This window comes from Bos indicus x Bos taurus, chromosome 7, assembly GCF_003369695.1.
Source record: "Bos indicus x Bos taurus breed Angus x Brahman F1 hybrid chromosome 7, Bos_hybrid_MaternalHap_v2.0, whole genome shotgun sequence".
NCBI lineage: Eukaryota > Metazoa > Chordata > Mammalia > Artiodactyla > Bovidae > Bos > Bos indicus x Bos taurus.
Window position 1 is genome coordinate 43849602 of NC_040082.1, and position 19937 is coordinate 43869538.

At 43.8% G+C, this 19937-nt stretch overlaps 1 protein-coding gene across 1 annotated transcript in view; it reads right to left on the reverse strand.

Moving 5' to 3' along the window:
- The window catches only part of SGCD (sarcoglycan delta), a 1106710-nt gene extending 1088823 nt beyond the window's left edge, over positions 1-17887 (reverse strand). Inside the window, exon 1 of the mRNA XM_027545855.1 lies at positions 17801-17887. The gene's annotated coding sequence lies outside the window, so the exon portion shown is untranslated. The remainder of the gene's footprint in view (positions 1-17800) is intronic.
- Positions 17888-19937: the final 2050 nt, after the last annotated feature.

Sequence of the window (19937 nt, forward strand, 5' to 3'; positions counted from 1 at the left end):
ACAGAGGAGCCTAGCAGGCTGAAGTCCATGGGGTTGCAAAGAGTTTTGGACATGACTGAGTGATTAAGCACTTCCCAGGTTTCTGATAAGCCATAGTCCTTGTTATTAACTAGTTGGCCTTCCAGCATTATCTAGGAGAATCACTCACAAGCATTTAATTCAGATTTCACCACTATTCCTTACTCCAGACCCGAGTCTAGAATCTGTAGCTGCCACATAGACTTTTGCCCTTGAGGGGACCAGCTCTATCACAAGCCATGCTTACAATTCACAAACCTTTTTAAAGTAGAGCTCTTCTTTAGAACTGCTATTTGTTTTCTCTGTTCATAAGGTCTCAAGAAGTATGGCCATATTCCACTGTATATATGTACCGTAACATCTTCATCCATCCTTCTGTTGATGGACTTGTAGGTCGCTTCCATTTTGTGGCTCCTGTAAATCATGCTGCAGTGAACGTGTCTTTTTTAATTATGGTTTTCTCAGGGTATATGCCCAGTAGTGGGATTGCTAAAAGGAACAAATTTGAGTCAGTTCTACTAAGGTGGATGAACCTAGAGCCTGTTACATGAGTGAAGTAAGTCAGAAAGAAAAAAAAGTATTGTATATTAGTGCATATATGGAATCTAGAAAAATGGTACTGATTAACCCATTTGCAGGGAGAGACTAAAGACTCAGACGTAGAGAACACACTTATAGACACAGCAGGGGAAGGAGCAGGTGGGACAAATTGCGAGAGTAGCATTGAAACATGTATATTACCATATGTAAAATATATAGCTATTGGTAAGTTGCTATATAACACAGGGAGCTCAACCTAGTGTTCTGTGACAAGCTAGAAGGGTGGGATGGGGTGGGGGTGGGAGAGAGGTTCAAGAAGGAGAGGATGTATGTACAATTATGGCTGATTCACATTGCTGTATGGCAGAAACCAACACAACATTGTAAGGCAATTATCCTCCAATTAAAAATAAATTTTAAAAGTAAGGCTTTTTTTAATGGATGGGCACTTATCATTCTTGACCTTCATCAGCATAAGCCACTTTGAAGAATGAATTTAAATTTAATATTTGTGACACGAGCTACATTTTGTATCATGTTATTCCAAACAGAGTCTCAAAAAAAGTATTGACACTTGAGTGATATTGTAACATTATACCAAAATTTAATTTTAGTTCTTGTGTATGAGATGCTACCATAGAACATAATACTTCCTGGTGGCTCAGATGGTAAAGAATCTGCCTGCAATGTGGGAGACCTGTGTTCGATCCCTGGGTTGGGAAGATCCTCTGGAGGAGGGCATGGCAACCCACTCCAGTATTCTTGCCTGGAGAATCCCCATGGACAGAGAAGCCTGGCGGGCTACAGTCCATGGGGTTGCACAGAATTGGACATGACTGAGCAACTAAACACAGACCATGGAACATGATACTCTAGTTAGGAGAAATTAAACAGATTGAGAGACATGTAGAAGAAGGTAGCTAGGCTTATAAAGCCTATAATCATGACCTAGGATGAACAGTTCAAAGACAATGAATGTTTAGACTGTGAAGACTAGGGAGTGGGAGGTTTGAGAGAAACATGGATATTGTCTTCAAATGTGTGCAATGATTCTCTGTGGAATCACGAAAGGATATAGTATGAAGAGGCATAGGAGAAGTAACCAAAGAACAATGAGATGACCAACAATACAACCAATCACATTGTTTAAAATCAGAAGATATGGGAATAGTTGCCACACAGTGACAATCAGCTGGAGTCTGATTTAGACAGACTCTACCCTACTCTTGTTGGTTTAAAACAATATTCAGAAAACTAAGATCATGGCATCTGGTCCCATCACTTCATGACAAATAGATGGGGAAATGATGGAAACACTGAAAGACTTTATTTTTGGAGGGGCTCCAAAATCACTGCAGATGGTAACTATAGTCATGAAATTAAAAGACACGTGCTCTTTGGAAGAAAAGTTATGACCAACCTAGACAGCATGTTAAAAAGCAGAGACATCACTTTGCCAACAAAGGTCCATCTAGTCAAAGCTATGGCTTTTCCAGTAGTCATGTGTGTATGTGAAAGTTGGACTATAAAGAAAGCTGAGTGCCAAAGAATTGATGCATTTGACCTGTGGTGTTGGAGAAGACTCTTGAGAGTCCCTTGGACTTCAAGGAGATCCAACCAGTCCACCCTAAAGGAAATCAGTCCTGAATATTCATTGGATGGACTGATGCTGAAGCTGAAACTTCAATACTTTGGCCACCTGATGCGAAGAACTGACCCATTGGAAAAGACCCTGATGCTGGGAAAGACTGAAGGCAGAAGAAGGAGATGACAGAGGATGAGATGGTTGGATGGCATTGTGACTCAATGGACATGAGTTTGAGTAAGCTCCGGGAGTTGGTGATGAACAGGGAAGCCTGGCGTGCTGCAGTCCATGGAGTCACAAAGAGTTGGACACGACTGAGTGACTGAACTGAACTGAACTGTCCTAATCTATGGCTGACACCACTTGCTTTTATATCTCCTTGGGACTCCTGAATTAAATGACCTCTCCAGTTTCTTCAACCATCAAGATTCTCTAATTCAAATGGAAAGAACACTCAGTGTTGAGACACAAGGTCCATATCTAAGTTTACCATGACTCTGTGTCCTTGGACAAGTTGCTTGAACTCTCTGATCCTCTTTTTTTCTAATCAAGAAACAATGTTTTTTAGAACATCTCATAAGGCTGATTTAAGGATGATGTGAAATCATTTCTGCAAGCAATACTGAAGCACTTGCAAAGGTAAAATATTATCACCAAACACACAGGATGGTTTGTTTATTCATCTCAAGGTAGAATAATGTGGCTTCAATATTATCTTAAAATAAAAACAGATGAATATTTGAATTACCCATATTTTGAAAGAACATAGATGAAATTACATAATGTCTGATGAAAAATATTTAACAGCCAGCTGTGAGTTGGGTGTGTGTGTTCAACACATTTATCCCTGAGACAAATTAAGTTTATTAATTTAATATATTTTAAATGTACTATATAACACTTCACCTCCAAGAGCTTAGAAACTCTACTCTTTAAAAAAATTAGACCCATGTGTGTGTGTGTATATGTGTGTGTGTGTGTGTGCATGCGTAAAAGAAGTTGGGACTCTATGGAAATTTCCAGAAATTTGAAGTTTCAAGACCCAGAGAAAATGATAACCACTCCTGAATGACTCATCCTAACTGCTGCAAACATCCATGCATTGGATAATTACAAAACTCTGCACTTTCTTATATCCGATTAGAGAGTGGGGTTTTTCAAAGAATCATTGAAGGGAAGATACTAGAAGAAGTAAAAGACTAAGCTAAAGAGTTAGAATATGGCACTTAGTGAGATGCTTAAAATTCAGATCACAGATGTGGGGCAGTTGTTGCAGAGGACAAGATGCAGCACTGAGGTTCCCAAAGTGTGGCCCTCAGATCTGCAGCAGTAGCATCACTCTGAACTTGCTAGAAAAGCAAATTCTCCAGCCCACCTCAGACTTAAGGTCATTACTCTGGGGTGGAGAACTCGGGACTTTATTTTTAAAAGTGCGTGAGGCTTCTTCAGTGATCCATAGTTAAGAATCTGCCTTGCAATGCAGGGAACTAAGATCCCACATGCCACAGAGCAACAAAGCCCACACACCACAACTACTAAGCCCAGAAGGTCCAGAGCCCACGCACCACAACTAGAGAAGGCCACATGTAACAACAAAAGATCCCACTGAGGCCAAGAAGATCCTGCATGGTGCAACTACGACTCAAGGAAGCCAAATAAATCAATAAATATGTTAAGTAAATAAATAAAAAGTCTCCAAAGTGATTGTGATGCACACCAAAATTTGAGAACCATTAAGTCTAGGGCATGGCTAAGGTAGCAATCAGATAAAGTAGGATGGAGAACAAGATTCTCTGAAGGAGAATGACCAGGATAATGAGGAAATTTTCTACAACAGAGATTATAATCATCAAGAATTATGACCAGTAGTTTTGATGAAAGAGAAAGAGCCAGTCCAGCAGCTGAAACCCTAAAGAATGTTGAGGCTATGACTTGGGAGTTAGTGAATGAACTTAACAGGGGAGGGCAGCCAGTAATATAGTCAGATGGTTCAAGTCTTCAATCAAATAGCACATGCAAAGGCCCTGTGGCAGGAAAAAGCAAGAGACTGGGGTGGGGGTGGGGATCAGTATAACCAGTGAGGGGTGGCAGGTAGTGTGAGATAAGGTGAAGAGAGGGGAAAAGGATATGATTCCTACCCTAAGGTCAAATGAAAATAATAGAATAATGTTAATTTTGGTGGCCAAAAATATCAGAATCAGATTTGCCTGTTTTTAAAGGTTCTTCAGGCAACCAAGTAGAGACAAAGACCAACGGTCAGGCTGTAAAATTGTTTAGGAATGTTAAGAGTCTGATTGACTAGAGACAGGGTGAAATGTTTAGAAATGTCAAGGATAATTCTGGGTTTCTGGTCTGCACAAATGGTGCCACTTTATCAAGACAGGGAGACAGGGAGTAACATTAGTAGGCTAGGGAAAATACTCTAAGGCTTCCAATAAAGATTATCTTATTATAATCTTATAACCTTCTAACATGGAATATGACAAGTGCTATAATTCAGGAATAACTATCTTATGTTGATGGTAAACTGTAAAGCCAAAAAGCTGGGGTTCAAATCCCAGCCCTAGCTCTTTGTAGCTGGCAACTCATAAGCAAATAGTTAACCATCTTCTCTTTAAAACGGAAATAACAAAAAAAAATAAAATAAAATGGAAATAACAACACTGAGTTCATAAGTGCCAATAAAAGGTCCCTACTCTCCAAGGAAGACCAGTTGTTCTGTAGCCACTATCAGAGGGTTTAAAACCCATACAAAAAGATCAGTGGGAGTTTTGCACTAGAACAAAAGCTTCCCAAATCTAGCTAAGCAGTGAGAGTCCCTCTTCTGAAAGTCAATTCCAGTAGCCACACTTCCAGAGATAAAGGTCAGCAAAACCCCTAAACCCTTTGCTTCTAAAAGGTGGACACCCCAGGACTCCATTTACCATATCCTCGTCCTATTCCATTCAGTTGCCTGCCGCCAAGAAGAAACCACTATCATCCATATCCTGAACTTTGCTTACATTTCTTTCCTTTAAAAAAAAAAAATAACTTTAGTGTTCCTTGAAGAAAACACAAAGTTGCTATAGGTGATATATCATAAATAATATAATTTTATTCAATGTTTTTATATTCATCTCCAGGTTAGTGTATATAGTCATAACTCACTCTTCTTCTCTGCCATATAACCCACTGCATAAATATTTCACAATTTATTCACTCTCCTACTAATGGAGATTTTGGTTATTTCCACTTTCTTGTTATTATAAACAGTGCTTTTATGAATATTCTGGTATGTGTCGATTGTGACACACGATCAAAATACCTGGAGGAGATACACATTAGGAGTGGAATTGCTGAGTCATAAAGTAGACCAATGTTTAAAGTCACAAGCAAATGCCACAGGATATTTCTAAATGATTGCATTCCCCAAATCAGTGTATTAACGTTCTCTCCAACACTTCACGTTTTCGGACTTCTTAATCTATTCTAATCTAGCAAATATAAATGAGAATTCAGTGATGTCTCTCTTTGCATTCCCCCAGGTACTATGAGGTCACATAATTCTTCATATGTATACTGGTTATTTGTTTCTTTTTAGGGTAACTCCTATTGAAGCCCATTAGGCTATTTTTTTTCTTATTTAATGATAGCTTTTTATATATTCTAGTCATGACTTTTCATCATTTACATGTTTTTCAAAAAAATATTTTGGTTCATAGCTTATCTCTATATGTCTTTTGAAGAACAAAATACAGGATCTGTAAACCTTTGAGATGTCTCATAAAACTGACAAGTTTCTAACTAGATTGACGATATGCATGCCTGTATTTTAAATAATTTCTTTTTATTCCTTTAAAGAGTCATACCAAATTTTTTTAATTCTATATGTGATCATTCAAATACTTGAAAATCTCAGGGAATTAAGTCTGTTTTCTGTTTTGTCTCCCTTCTGATATTCTCACCGATAATGGTTGGTTTTCCTGTATATTTCTACCATCTTTGATTGTGAAATCACTTTTTTTTTTTATCTTCCCTGTGGGGCTCCTATAGTCTAGAACCTAGAACCACTTCATCCCCTTCCTTCCAGGTCCTGATATTATTTGGGAGCCAGGTTCAGATTCCTTACCTTCTAGTTTACAACTGGCTTACTCAAGGCTGATCCTCAGAAACAGAGCTACGAGTATCACATGCAGAATAATTCTGGTCTTTCTTACTTGTTCCTTACTCAGTATTTGTCACTGGGGGTTCAGTTCAAGGTTTGCTGGGTACATGAAGGGCTAGAGATTTCCCTTGTTTGCTCCAAGCATAGTAAAACATTGAAATCTAGGTTTATAGCCTTTGAAGTAGGCTATATCAAGTGACAGTATAAAATAATCATTTTAGTTTATTGTTGCAAGAGTTCAGGGTGTGTAATATCATATAAAACTGTCCACTTGTCTATTACACGGTGGTTCTCTGATGACACGTTGGAAATGTCACCCAATTATGTTGTTCCTAGCTAATCACTTCCTTCTCTGAATCCTAGTGGATTCACTGTCCGTAACATCCAATTTAACTCTTAATTATGTGCAATAGTTCAACATTCTCAATCTGCTCTGGGTAAATACATGTCATCTCCAGGTTTTCCAAGGACAGAAAGCATTGTATTTACTTGTCTTTTATTCTCCCAAGACCCTAAGCACAAAAGGTTCTTGATCAAAAAATACTCAGTAATTTCACTGTGTAAACAATTCATACAACTGAATTAAAAACAGAATTCTTGACAAGCCCAAAAGACCTACAATTAGAGATATACTCTTTTCCAAAATAATCCATCCACTTATCACAAGTAAAATCAACAATGAGAAATAATAAATACTTAATATCCTTTGTAAAACTACAATTTCAGTTGCTTTTGCAAAAAGGGAAGGAAGAGAAGAAATGGGCAGAGAAATGCTATCATCACTGCCTTGAAGGAAGATGAAACTCTTATTTTTGCATACAATAAATTACATTTGTTTCCATATGAATCTCTCTCACACACTGGCTTAAATAAGAAAGGGGACCAGAAGTATATTTCCTCCTCCAGGTTTCAAAATCAAAACAGACCTAATGATACAAGCACAATCCCTCAGTGAATAAAATTACAAAGAGTCTAGCTACTCAGGACCAATTTGTAATCAGAGCATCAAGCCATACTGTACAAAAATGTCAATTCTGGCGCAGCTCTGATGAGCTAAGATTGAACACACGGGCCAGTTTATCATATTATCCTGACTGCCCTCTTTTAAGACCGGCAGGCACAATTTGAGTACAAAAAGATTTCAGTGTGAGTGATCTTGCATCTGAAAAAGAACTCACCCAGACTGACAATGTTTCCATTACTATTTTTTTCTTAAGAGAAATAAACACACAGAAAGCATCCAATATAAATATTTTCTCAAAATCAAGTGGTCCTTTATAACACTTTTCACTATGATGCATACAAATAAAAAGCAGGGCATTAAGAGATACTTTTTTTGTTAAAAATGTGTCATGCAAAACAATACTGATACATTTCAAGCATTTTGATACAGCCGCTCTCTATTTCTTTGAGCTGTTGAGAGTAACACTGAGACAATCACACCAAAACCTTCATTAAGGTAGGATAGGGGAGGGTGGATTGGGGGCAGGAGGAGAAGGGGACGACAGAGGATGAGATGGCTGGATGGCATCACCAACTCAATGGACGTGAGTCTGAGTGAACTCTGGGAGTTGGTGATGGACAGGGAGGCTTGGCGTGCTGCGATTCATGGGGTGGCAGAGAGCTGGACACGACTGAGCGACTGAACTGGAACTGGAATTGGAATCCTCTGTGCTGTTTAATTTCATTCTACTGCCATCCAAACAACTGATTTTAAAAAGGAAAAAACCTGTAATTTTGAGTATGAAGTAAAATTTCCTCCCCACTTTGGCTGGTATGTCATATCCCAGGTGATAACTTAAAACTTGCTTCATTCAGAAACTTCCTGCCTTCTAATCAGGATGGAGTTGCATGTCTCTTCCATTATTTTTCACAAACCAAACTAGTGAGTTCACTTTCTAATTAATTCATTTGTTCAAGTGTATGTTCCTTCATTGAACACCTGTTTCCAGGGTACATTTTTATGTTTCCCTCAAACTCACTAGGATAATAGGCAGGAGAGTTATGCTGAAAAATCCTGGACTCTGTAAAGTAAAATCTATTGTCTCATACCTTGGAAATAGTCACACAGCCTTTTTTAAACCTTCTATAGACACCTAGCTGAGGCAGGTTAGATGGAATATTTTATTTCTGTTACACGCCTGTACATTAGGAATCAACATGTGCCACTGCAGTCCTCTACTTCAAGTACCACTAGCTTCCCTGCTGGTTCTTGACTGTGACACTCACAGTTCCACTCCAGGGCCTTTGTACACACTTTCCTTTTTTGCAGGGAATGATCTCATAGCAGATACCTCCTAGACAGCATATGGCTTAAGTCTCAGTAACACACAATTGCTTATCATTCTCCAACTGTTTGGAGTAAATAAATGATGGCTCTGGATTCTTCAGGAATAAAAGCAATGTCTTCACTTCCCCTGTCTTCCCAGGATCCCAAGGACAATAGGTCTTCAACAAATAACTGCTGGTAGTTACATGGTACAAAAAGCCCCACATGTCCTTCCCTCCCCTCCCCATTCTCTCTCTCTCTCTCTCTCTCTCACTCACTCACACACAAGAGGCAGGTTAGCCCTGCAGTTTCTCAATCACTACACTTTACTACAGCTAAGTAGCTCAATATAAACTTATGTTAACTATCACTATGATGTACGATTTAAATTAAAAGAAAAAAAGGTATAGCATACATGCTATATATGTGAAAGAGAAAAAACACATGCTTTTTGTTCCTACATACAGCAAAGAAAAAACAGAAGACTCTGGATACATGCTTGTACTAGGAAAAGAGGAACTGGGATCAGGGACGAAAGAATGCGTATTTCTTACCAATTTGTACAGTTTACATTTTTACTACTCATATGCAGTGTTAAAAATTAAAATTCACCAATTTAAAAAATTCTGCCCCCATCCCAACAAAAGATCATCAGAGTTTCTAGAATAGGGGTCTTTGCACATGAAGCACGTGAAAACCAGACTTTCATTGGTGGTTGCACTAATACCCTTAAATGTAAGAGTAATGCCCTCTGGGTTGTGAAGCAGGAAGTGGTCTAGAGAGAAACATGTATAGGAGTAAAAGACACCCAAGTTGGCATCAATGCTTCTTCTACCCCCAGGATCTTATCCCCAGTCATTTGGTCAAAAAGTCTGTAAAGGTTCACAGAAGAGAGCCACAGGGCCCTCATCACTGATCCTGCCCCTCCATAGAGCCTTTCAACCACAAATAGTGTTAGCATTAGTCACTCAGTCATGTCTGACTCTTTGATATGCTATGGACAGTAGCTTGCCAGGCTCCACTGTCCATGGAATTCTCCAGGCAAGAATACTGGAGTGGGTAGCCATTCCCCTAGGTCCTTAATAAACCCAAACATTAGCACCATCAACAGAAATAGTAACTGATGTGCTGGTGGTCCTTAATACTTGTCAAAATGGTTCCATAAAATGACAAGTATATGGTGGAATGTTAGGTCTATGCAGCTAAAGCAGCTAAATGATATCTACATAGGAAGTTCTGCATTTTAATAGAAGACCATGGAAAATCCCAAACTATTTCAAGTAGAGGAACTGCAAGCAGCCAGACGGGCTAGAGAAGGGAGCAACTCATTCTGGTGCTAAGGCTACAAAAAGAGGTGCCTCTCCCTTGCACCCAGCCATTGGACAGCAAAGCAAAAACAGCACATTGCTGCCTGCAAATACGTTCATCAGTACCATCTTTCTAGATCCCACACCTATGCATTAATAGTTGTCTTTCTTTTTCTGGCTTACTTCACTCATATGTAAAATAGATAGCAAGAAGAGATGTGCTGTGTGACTCAGGGAGCTCAACCCAGTGCTCTGTATCAACCTAGAGGTGTAGGATGGGGTGGGAGGTGGCAGAGGAGTTCAGGAGGTGGGGAACATATGTATACCTGTGGCTGATTCATGTTGATGTACGACAGAAATCAACACAATATTGTAAATCAATTACCCCCCAACAAAAAATACAAAATACAGCACCAATAATCTCAGAATGACTACAGTTGAGGGGCAAAGAGAATTCTTAACTGTGCCTTCTCTCCTTGAATAATCAAAGTCTTGTTACTTTGGGTTGACTTGGCAAGCCTTTTGGGAGGCAGGGAAGGTGCTGTGTTGAGCTATTTCTACTGCCTTGTCAGCACTAATTATAATGTTTCCAAAGGATCATCCACAATATATTGCACCAATGATCTGTGTCTTAACTGTCTCCATAATATTGACACCATGTGATAAAGATCTGTGTGTTAACAACATCAGAGTACACTGCACACAGTTCTGTGTCTGAGGATATATTTAGGCTGGTCTGTTTAGTCAGACTCCAAGGCACCCCAGAGGTAGAGAGAAGGGTCCTAAGGTGACTGCGCCCATCTTTTAAAAAACAAAAGCACTAAAAAGGAAGGGGAAGAGTGATCTGAACTGCTCTTCTGCCAACACCCCTGTGTCAGGGGCTTGGCAATGAACTTCCATACATCTTCCATGTCTCCTTGAAATATCACCCTCGATAACATCAAAGGAAGATCCCTGTCAGGTCATATTTCCTTGTTTGGAAAGCAGACTGGGAATCCCAGAAATCCACAAGCTTACCAATGTAGGACCTGCCAGGATGCTCTTCCACAAATGTCTCTGACACTTGGGATTTGCCCTGGAAGCAAATCATTTAGTCCCTCTTTCCTCCTTCTCAGTATGAGCTTTATCTTGAAATTTTGCAAAGTTCAGGCTATATACATGCAGAAGGCTTGCAAGCATGCCTTCAAAGCAAACAAGTGGCTCACCACTGTTGTGTTCATCACTCTTGGCTGTGCATTAAGATCCCTGGGCAATATAGGTACTACTATTATATAAAATAGATACCTAATAAGGACCTACTGTATAGCACAAGCAACTCGACTCAATACTCTGTAACAGCTTTTATGAAAAAGAAGCTATAAAAGAGTGAATACATTTATAACTGATTCACTTCACTATACACCTGAAACTAACACAACATTGTAAATCATCTATACTCTAACAAAAATTCAAAGAAAAAAAGAGTCCTGAGCAAGCAGCCAACACCTCTGGCTCTCACGTTGCCTCTGGCACTAACTTGCTGGGTAACCAAGCAAATCTCTTTCCCTCTCTGAATCTCAGTTTTCTTGTCTCTTGTACAAGCTGGTAGAACCAGATTATCTCTAACCTTGGTTCTAACTCCAGGAGCCTATTAATTTTTAAAACATTTAGGCGGAGGAACAAAAGTGCCTTTCTGAGAAACTAATTAAATGTACAGATAAAATCACATTAACTTATAAATCAGAATGTCCCTTCTAATTACATCTTAAGCAACATCAGGATGGAACTTGCCCAAAGCTACCAAGGTAGTTAATCAACAACTACTGATATCACAACATTCCTCTTCCATCTAAAGAACTTAAAGCCTCTGGGGACACATTATATAGCTAGGTTTTCAATTCCAACATCTGGATGTTTTCCTTTTAGAATTTAAGGACAATGACCACTTTTTCTGGAACATCTAGAATTAGCTGAAAGTTTCAATAAGACATTCAAAAATATTTTGTAAGTTTTCTATATGTCACATACTGTCCTAGGCACTGTGTATATAACTTCAATTGAGACCATGTCCATGATCTCAAGAAACATTTACAGACTGAGTAGCAGATATAAAGACATGAATGGGTACATATTACAATGTAAGTGAAGGAACATATTATGAAGACATTTAATTCAGCCCTTGAAGAGTCTGCTTCTCTGATGACTTAGCCAGTAAAGAATCAGCCTGCAATGCACAAGACCCGAGTTCAATCCTTGGGTTGGGAAGATCCCTTGGAGGAGGAGATGGCAACCCACTCCAGCATTCTTGCCTGGAGAATTCTATGGACAGAGGATTCTGGCAGGCTACAGTCCTATAGGGTGGCAAAGAGTTGGACATGACTGAGCAACTAACACTTGAACAGTCAAGTTGAGATTTTCCCAAACAGAATCTACAATGAGACTTTTAAAACAGACAGAAGTTATTTAAGCAAAAGCAGAAGGGGATGGATACATGAAAACTCTTCCAAACTGCTGGGAAATCAAAAGCAAATATTTGGAGGAGATTTAACCACCTAAAAATTATCCCCCCAAATTCAAAAGATCCTCACTAGAACAGCTCTGACACTCTACTAATGGGTTTAACTAAAATACAAACTAGAGTATGTTTCATATGCAATACTCTGTCTTAATGTTTAAGGAAAGAACAGTGACTCATAGCAACGTAGAAGTAAGTCAGGAGAATTTAAAAGGACAGATCTGGGTTGCAAGTCGGCGTCTAGCACTTAAGATCTGGTTGACCTGGGCAAGTTGCTTAACTTGTGTGATATCAGTTTTATCCTCGATTTAATGGAACCTGGCATGTGACATCTGTTTAGTAAATAGTAGGTAACAGATGAGTCGTCACTACGTGCCAGACACTGGGCTCAGCACTTCAGTCACTGACCAAGATAAGTCCTGGCAGCATACATAGAAAGGACATTTTTTTATCATCATCAACGTCCAGATAAGAAATGGAGACACGGGCAAGTTCAATAACCAGACCAAGGTTATAACAACCAACAAGGTGTAGGCAGGCCTTAACCTCTAGTGGTCTGCATTCACAGCCCAAGTCTTAACGATTCAGTGTTTCTTTCCACCTTGTACTTCTACCACCCATGGCAGAAAAGCAGCTTTGCCCCCTGAAGTAGTCAAAATATTCCTAGATTATTAAAGATGGAGACACGGTGAGTATAAGAATGTAGGTTCTCCTCAGTTTGCATCCCATTCACAAACGGCTGTAGTTATTTATAACACATGTATCACACAGCTGCCTATCAGTTCTACCTCAGCTCAATTACCATCCTTGAATAAGAGGTCAGGGTTAAAAGCAACAGATTCAGAAAATAAATTTGGACCTGAAAAGGGAAAGATGACAAAACAGTTTGCTGGACAAGATGTCTGGCACCTTTGGCCACTTTTCAATGAAACAGAAGGGAAAAGATGTTGAGGTTACCGAGAAAACAATTTAAGTGTGCTAGAAAGAGCGTGGGTGTGATGGCAACTTGTTACCTGCAAAAGGAGGCACTGACATATCCCAGAGGAGTCAAAAACATGATAATAAAGGGGAGGAAAGCGGTTTTTCTTATCCCACAGCTAGACCCACTAAATTGGGAGACAGGGCTTGACACTCTGACACAGCAGCACATTGGCCTGGCTCACCGTCATTTTGTGTCAAGCATTACTACAAATACTGACACTGATGCACTGAAGCAGCATTCGATGCTTCCTTAAACACTTTCAACTTGGCACAGGAAAAATCAAATCTAACAAACATCACTGTGATGGCTACACCTCCCAAAGAGCTCTCAAAGTTGCCTCTAGGATGACCAGCTTGTTTCCCTATCCGTGGTATGTCAGCATGGGCTGCAGCAGGCAGAGAGTATACTACTTTGTGTGTGTTTTGCTAGAAGCAGGAGGGGCTTGGAGTTCTCCTCTCGAAGCTGTTTGAAAGGGATCCACGGCGTCAGATGCCAAGAGCTAAAGAATAACTGGGGCAAACGGTACTAGGCAGATAAAGAGTTGAGGCAGGGACTAAAAATACAGATTTCTGGGCTCTCTTCCCAAAGGTTTTGATTCAGTAAGCCTCTAGTAGGGTCTGGGCACTTGCATTTTGATTAAATGTTCATTTTACCTCAAGGATCAGACAAATACGACAACCACTGGTGTAGTGCATAGAAGGCTGGGCTGAGACTCGAGATAGCAGGGCAGGTCCCAGTTCTGACATCTGCTGGTTGTAGGGTCTCTGGCAAGTCTCTCTGCAGTTCTTAAGCTGCTTCTCAATTTTCTCAATTGATAAGGTGCGGGGAGAGAGTGCCTGGGAAAGATCTCTGAGATCTTTGATTCCATCAGTCTAGAATGGAGTACTAGGTTTAGCAGACAGCACAGTATGTCATTAGGACCTTGAACCCTGGTTCAGTTCAGTTGCTCAGTCGTGTCCGACTCTTTGCGATCCCATGAACCGCAGCATGCCAGGCCTCCCTATTCATCACCAACTCCCAGAGCTTACTCCAACTCACGTCCATTGAGTCAGTGATGCCACCCAGCCAACTCATCCTCTGTCGTCCCCTTCTCCTCCTGCCCTCAGTCTTTCCCAGCATCAGGGTCTTGAACCCTGGAGTCGACCAAATCCAGGTCACATCTCCTCACTGCTGCTTCCCAGTTGCTGGGTTACAGACAACTTCACAGGGACAAGTAATAATTTCTTTGTCTCAGCTTCCTCAACTATAAAATGCTGACAACAGTAACAATGCCTGTGGCATAGATTTTTCTGAGTTTTAAGTACACAGTGCACAAAGACTGTCCAGGACAGGGCCCCCGCCAAGTGTCCGATACCTGTTGGTTGAGAACACCCCTGACAAGGTCAACCAGAAGAGCTGTCTGCTGTCCCCTGGAGCTACTGTGATTAATGAGGTTCAGGGGAAGGTAACCCTGGCTGAGCAATCCTTAGGCTTATCTTTTATCAAGAGAAACTCACAAGAAAAAAGCTTCTCTGGGGAGGGCAGGATACCAGAGAGAGGCATTAAACTGTGTCTCTTAAGAGGAAACGTGGGCACAAATTAGAGAAGGGTGTTATTCCACCTATAGTATGTTTATCAAAGTGTGATTCAGGGACACCCTGCTTTAGAATCAACAGGGCACTCATTAAATTAGCACATTCCTGTCCCTATTGGCTCAAACCCCATGGGGAAACACGTCCAGTACTGTGCTTTTCTCAGAAGCTACCAAGAGACTCTTCCTTAAATACGGTTTAGAGAATCAGCGGCAAATGCTATTCATGATACAGCCCCCTGCCCCTCAATTCTCCAACCCTGTGTTTACCCAGGAGAAAAAAAAAAAAAAAACACTGAAGGTAAATGAACTTGTGCATCTGCATGTTTACCAAAAATCTAAACTTATCTTCTTGTCATCTCCAATGCAGCTGGGTTCCAAGTGGGTGTCCAATTTCGCATAATGCACGACTCCCCAGAGAAACAAACACTAACCCAGGGCTGGCTACTTAAGGATGTGGATTATGTCAACATCCTTGGAATGGCAGTGTGGTTTCTAAAACTTCAATACAAAAGCAAGTGCCTCCTGCTTCCTCTGCATCCTCTATGTTCCACCCTTCCTCTCCACCCCACCTGGCTTCTTTACCTGGTTCCCATCTCTTTCTCCTTAGGCTTTCTTTGCTTATGTTCTTTTCTTTGGATATCTTTTCCTTCTTTTTCCTTATTCCCACTTCTCTCACTCCTCACTCCTCTTATGCTTTGTCCTATCCACCCTCTACCTTCCTTCTCTCTTTCCCTCTCTCATTTTGCCTCTGTATGTTTGTCTCTCTGATTCCTCCCTTGTTCTGCCTGTGTGTGTCTCTCTGCCTCTTCCTTTTCCTGCTTCTTGGTTTCTGTACATCTGTCCATGTATCTCTCTTTCCAACCTCTGTTATACACAACACCTTGTTGCCCATTCTTCTTCTTGATGCCCCAGCTCCTGGCTCCCCTCCTAATAAGAAACCTCCAGGAGTCAGGCTTCTGGGCAGCCACGCAGGCTGGCCCTGTGCAATCAGCCAGCACCCTCTACAAATCAAGAGGCTCACTCTACTTAAAAACCCTTGGCAATCTGCTGCCAGAGTCCCGGAGTGAGGAGTGAGGAGGATAACTCCTCGGAAGGGACACTAAATGGGGGCTGGAAAGACCAGTAGCAATAACAGAGTGGAAACAGCACAGCTAAACTGCTGTAGTACCTAGAGCCTCCCCTGAAGGAGAAACTGCTGGACCAAGCACAAGCAGTGGAGGCTTCTTTTTGCATTTTGAGTGTCCGTCACTTTATTTCCATAATACAAACAGCTCGCTGGCAGACAGCGGAGTGGCGGTGCCAAGGGGGTGTTGGGAAAGCTTTAGCATTTCAAAATCTCCATTAATCTCCTCAAAACCAATCAACCTCCTCCAAACACAAAATCTGAGTGAAAAGGAGTGTCTCCTATGCATGGTGCCTCCAGACAACTTGTTTTCCCACACACCTCCCCGCAGTGGCTCCCACTTCTTCCAACCTGACACCCATCTTTAAGTATCTCCTTTACAGACAGAGAGGCTTCTGCCAGGAGCAGAGATAACTGTCCCCAGTCTACCGATGAACAAACTGAGGGAGGAAGCCACACAGCTGACAAGGGAAGATGCCACTTGGGAGTGCCACTGGTTTCAGCGCCCCTGGAGTATTTTGCACATTCACATTACTGGAAGGATGGTGCATTCAGAAGAAACTTTTTCAAAGCGCTGCCCCGCCCTCTGTCATTGTGCATCTCCGTGGGTGGGGGATACACGGTCTCTATTCTCTTTCTGTCCAGCTCTCAAACGACATGTCCTCACACTGACCCACGCACACCACCTGTCCACACCCTTCCCAGGCACTCCAACACAATACCTCCATCTGAGTCTTAGGATAAAAGTGCAGCAGAGAGGTAAAGAAGAATAAACTCGTGCCTGGCCCGGGTGTTTCTGCAACTCCCCCTCCCCTTCGGGGAACATAGAGGAGCAAAACGCTGAGGTCTGGCTCGTTGCCCAGCCTAGGGAACTGGAATACCCGCCACAGGGGCCACGAAGAAGGCCGGGCTGGCATCCGAGGATCAGCCAAGTCCGCGTCGCCCCAGCTGAATGCCCCCTCAGTTGCCTGCAAGTTGAAACCGCAGTCAGGCTCACAATGAGGCCGCTGTTTTCCGACAGGAGGCATTTGGATGCCTCACACACTCACCCCAAATCGGGCCTGAGAGCAGAGAGCTCATTTCTTTACCCATGTTCATATGCCCCCCCTCCCCAGAAGCAGCAGCCTCGGCCCTGTGGAGGGAGCGGTTCCCCTCCCCCGCGCCCGGCTCCAGGAAGCCCGCGCAGGCCACCTGTTGGACTCTGTCCGGCTGCCCCAGATCTTGCGCCCCCAAACCCGAACCGCGGAGCGGGGCACCCAAGGTACCCTACCCGTCAGTGACAGATAAATTTCACTCGCGCCTTCCCCTGTGGCTTCGTTTCCCACTCCCAATCACCCACATACACAGTTCCTTGTATCCCAGCTGTTGCCTATAATGAAGCACGCTTAGACCTCCCCTAGGGGCGCGGGCTGCCCTGGGTCTCTGAGAGCGCCCAGGTGGCTGCAGATCTCTAAGCGCATATGCTGGGTGCCTGCTTAATGCGCGGGCGGCTGAAAAGCCCCAAATGGCAAATTGATTGGGGAACAGTCAGGGGCCTGCTCTAGGGAGCCCCCTTTCTCCTTGGGAAGCGGAAGAGGTCTCCCTGCTTGGTTTAGAAATGAAGGCATTCAGGGAAGCCCCGAAGGCAATCGGATTGGAGAACCACTGTTGCGTTTCGCTGCCAAATCCCAGGATAGGTGCAGGGAGACTCAACTTTCTCCCTGCCTTGCCTGCAAGCAATTACCTAGGAGGAAAGGGCGCCGCCTGGACCGACCGGGCTACTCACCCCTGGGTATGGACGCTGCCCCGCAGGAGACCCTAGCAGACCCGCGCGCGCGCGCGCGGAATCCACAAAACGCCTTGGTGTCTCGCTCCTCTCTCGGGCCACGCGGCGAAGGCTACGCGCTCCAAGCCGGGCAGCCGAGGGCGGTGGATCCCATGAGTGGCGAGTTGGCAGAGGGCGCGCCGCCCGGCTGGGGGCGCATCGCTCCCAGGGCTGGCGCAGGCTGCGGCGGGGAGAGGGGCTCCCGGGGAAGTTGGCGACGCTGGGGGGGTGACTTCGGACTTCGCGCTCGCTTCAGCTCGGGCGGCCGGGCGCGTCCTCCGGGATAAACAGGGACTCGCCGGCGGAATGGGGGCCGGCTGCGGGAAACCTCCGCTGGCCGCCGCCTAGAAAGAGTGCAGCGGCGTCGCGCCGCCTGGAACCCCTAGCAGCGCCGGGAGCAGAGAGCGAGCGAGAGCTCCCGGCTGCGGGCGCCCCTTGCTCAGAACCCGGCTCGCCCCAGCCCGCCGCGCCCCTCCTCCTGTCCGTGTCCTCCCCTCCGCGGCTTCACCGGCTCGCGGGGCTGGGCTCCGGCCAGAGGCAGAGCGGAAGGCGGCCGCAGAGCCCGCAGCATGGAGGGTAATCTCGCCGGCTGGGGCTCGGGCTTGGGCTCCGGCAGCGGCAGCAGCGGCCGCCGCCTCCCGCGCGCCCACGTGCCGGAGCCCCGGTGTGCGCGCTCCGGCCGCGGGGTTGGAGGGAGGAAGGGAGGGCGAGCCGTGCGTGGGGGTGGCGAGGAGAGCCTGCACACCCGCGCAGCCGAGGGGAAGCCGCTGAGAGGCTCGGGAGGGCACGGAGCTCCTCGTCTGCAGCTCCAGGAAGACTAGTGTGCAAGGCTTCCCCAGCTCCCCCCTCCCTTTGCAAAGCGGAGGGAGCCTGCCGGGGGCGGGGGAGCTCCACTGCACAGGATCGGCCGCGAGTAGCGGCTGGAGGCGGCTACGTGTCTCCGCCAAAGGGACAGGTTCCAAGTATCCTTGAATACCGTCACGTCTCCCCCCTCGGAGAATGGGTTTCAGAAACCCCGGGTGAGAGATATGCCTGTTTCGGCTTGCCCCGCCTTCCCCCCAGCGTAAGGACTTTTCCCTTTCCCGTTAACCCACAGATTTCAAGGTACTCCTCCTTCCAGGGAGAGAGGAGTTGTCTTGCAAGGTGGGCCTGACAACCTCCAATCAATTGACAGATAATGAATGAGGCTCACTTTGAGCGATGCCGGGCCATGTCCTGGATCATGGGGCCCTCCGTGGTTGGAAGTTGCGTTGTCCTCTCTGCTCTGAGGACCCTTCCATAGGCCCTCCTGGGCCTCATTGCTCCCACAGTTAAATGAGGTTTCTTCCTAATGGGAGTAAGAAAGATAAACTTGTGTGAGAATTTTAAAATTATAAAATACTTTAAAACATGGGTAATGGTTCAATACTAAACGAGAAGTATGATTAAAATAAGGGAAATTATCACTAAAAAAAAAAACCCACAAAATGCGCATGTCACTAGGCACACACACAGTGACTTAGCGCTCTTAGGCTCCAATCTGCTTGTTATCTTGGTGGGGAAATGGAGGCTCGGAGAAGACACTTGGACTGTCCAAGGTCACACAATCCAATGGTGAGACACTTCCGGTTTTGGTCTCTTTCTGCCAAACCTGTGTTTTGTCTGCCACGCACCGGTACACGAACTATGTTCAGCCTTGTTGTGCTGAGACATAGCAAATTGAAAGAGAGATTAATTCCCTTTGAGGTTTCTCAAAAAGCAAAAAAAAAAGGCTTCGTGAAAGAAGTGGAATTTAAGCTAACTTCGAAGGAGTAGACAGAATTCAAATATCTGGAAAAGCCAGATCCTTCAAGGGGAGGAAGAGAGGTCACTAAAAGATGAAGAAGGTCATGTTACAGCAGCAGCAAACAAGTTTGGCAGGAGCAAAGTGCTTGCCTAGGCGATGGGGAACCACGAAGGGTTTTTAGCAGTAAAGGAAAATAATGAAAGCTTCGTTTTAGGATGATCAATATGTCCCTGTACAGGATGGATTAAAAGGGGAAGAGATGAGGGAGAGGGGAAGGAAGAAAGAGAAGAAATTGCCAGCAGAGAAAACCATTAGGCGGTCAAGACAGCTATC